The following is a 2,811-nucleotide window of genomic DNA, read 5'->3' on the forward strand; positions in this document are numbered from 1 at the left end:
GTGTCTGCCAATTCCTTTCGATACAGTGACTCAGTATATTCTTTCCATCTTCTTTTAATACTTCCTGGATCATTTAACATTCTGCTGAAAGCATCCTTGATTATAGCAAGTCGAAGTTTAAATTTGTTCTTCAGTTCCTTGAGCTTAAGATATGCTGAGCGAGTTCGGCCCTTTTGATTTTCTGACTCCAACTTCTTGCCCATTTCATTGTAATATTTTACTTTGTCATCCCATGCTGCCTTTTGAAATCTTCTATTCACCTCTTTAGTATCTTGAATTCTTCCTTGCGCTTTGGCTTCTCTGCGCTCAAGTGCAATTTTCAGAGTCTCTTCTGACATCCATTTTGGTCTTTGCTTCCTCTTCTGTTTTTGCAATGACCGTTTGAACTCCTCCTGGATGATACATTTTATATCCTCCCACAACTCATCTGGTCTTCGCTCATTAGTGTTCAAGGCCTCAAAGTTGTTCCTGAGATGGTTTTGAAATTCAGGTGGGATAGACTCAAATTCATTTTTCGGTTCCTGTGGTTTCAGTTTAATTTTCCTCAGCTTCAGTTTGAACTTGCGTATGAATAGTTGGTGGTCTGTTTCACAGTCAGCTCCTGGCCCAGTTTTCCAGCTGATATTGAGCTCCAGCAGTTCTTTCCACAGATGTAATCAATCTGATTCCTATGCATACCATCAGGTGAAATCCAAGTATATAACCTGCGTTTACGTCTCTTAAAAAATCTATTTACTATGAATAAGTCATTGATTGTGCAAAATTCCACTATTTTCTCTCCAGCTCCATTTCTGTCACTGAGTCCATGTTTTCCAACTATTGAAACTTCTTCTCTGCTCCCAACTTTTGCATTCCAGTCACCCACTATTATCAGTGCATTTTGATTGCATGTTCGATCGATCTCCAATTGTAAAAGTTGGTAAAAATCTTCTATATCATCTTCCTTGGCTCTGGTTGTTGGTGCATATATCTGAGTGATAGTGGTATTCACTGGACTTCCTTGTATGCATATGGATATTATACTGTCACTAACAATATTGTACTTCAAGATGGATCTAGCAATGACTTTTTTAACTATGAAAGCAACTCCATTTATCCTCACCTTCTCATCTCCAGAGTAAAGGGTGTAAAGGAGCCTTACTGGCAGAAAGCTGGGCAGCTAAAGGTTCCATTACACTCCCCGCCCATCTTCTCAGGTAACATTGAAGACACCAAAACCTTGTGGCATTCATTCCGGTCCTCTGGCCTGCGGTCCTTGGGCCAAGACAACCCTATCTACACACCAGTTCTACAGGATGCATCGCCTTTGCTCTAGAAACATTATGACTAAGCTTCCGAGACATTGGTCCCAACATAAGGAACTACGAGCAGCTGATGTGTTTGGAATCACAGAAGCCAAGGAAGCTTCATATATAAGCTATTAGATCAAGGGCTCGTCAATGTGAAGGGAGTGGGTAGAATCAGATGAGTATCCTGGTGGATGGTGGAGCAAGGAAATAAGTGGGTAAAGACATGTGTGCCAAAGGTAAGGACAACACTGACCCTAATGGTTAACTCCACAATAAGGGATTTACCTTTAACTTGCTGGTCTGTCTGATACTTCTCTAAATCTGAACATTCACATTAAGACAGACTAGGAAGAAGGATTGGCTATCCACTTCTGAAATAGAAGGCCTCTGAAAACCCTATGTACAACAGAACACATGTAGATAACAGAAAGGGCAACTGAGGTTGAGCTTTCAAGTATGGAAATACAAAGGAAGAGGAACAGTTGTAAGCAGAAACTAGTGATTGGGACATGTAATGTGAGAACCATGAATGTAGGAAAATTAGATATTATTAAGGAAGAAATGGAATGCATAAATATTGACATACTAGGCATTGGTGAGATGAGATGAACTGGCATGGGGAATTTTGAGTCGGATGATTGTATGATATATTACTCTGGAGATGATGGCATAGAATATTAAATATATTACAGATTACGAGAAAAACTATAAGACCATACAGTACCAAGACTGGAGGATATTGCATCAACAACCTGCATTATACAGATGACTCATCTTGCTCACAGAAAAAGGAGATTTGAAATACTTATTGCAGAAGATCAAAGACTACAGTTTTCAATATGAGTTACATTTCATCATCAAGAGAACAAAAGTCCTTATGACTGGACCAATAAATGACATTATGATCGATAGAGAAAAATATGAAATTGTCAATGATTTACTTTTTCTTGGCCCATGGTACCAGCAGTCAACAAATCAAAAGATGTGTTGTATTGGGGAAATCTGTTGTCAAGCAACTCTTCAAAGTTTTAAGGATCAAGCATGTCAGTTTAAAGACTAATGAGTACCTGATCCAAACCTTGGTATTTATATAATTGCTTCCCATACATCTGAAAGTTGGACAATGATATGGAAAACCAAAGAAGGATCGATGTCTTTGAATTGTGGTGTTGGCAAAGAGTGTTGAATATCCCATGGACAGTGAAAGGAATAAATAAATGTCTTGAAAAAAGAGCTACCAGAGTGTTCCTTCTTTAAAGGGAAGGACGATGAAACTTCTTTTCAATTACTTTTGGCACATTTTCAGGAGGATTTAGTCCTTAGAAAGGGACATTATGCTGAGAAATATAAAAAGTCAGTGAAAGATAAGAACCTAGCTGAGATGGATTGATGTGATGACTATCACAATGGGCTTACACATAACAGGAATTGTGAGAAATGCACAGGATAGGGTAAGGTTCAGATCATTGTTTGGATGTTGCTATAATTTCAAGTCATCTTGGTGGCACATAAACCCCCCCCC

Source organism: Elephantulus edwardii, unplaced genomic scaffold (genome assembly GCF_000299155.1).
Source record: "Elephantulus edwardii isolate Elephantulus edwardi_28Jun2011 unplaced genomic scaffold, EleEdw1.0 scaffold00275, whole genome shotgun sequence".
Classification (NCBI taxonomy): domain Eukaryota; kingdom Metazoa; phylum Chordata; class Mammalia; order Macroscelidea; family Macroscelididae; genus Elephantulus; species Elephantulus edwardii.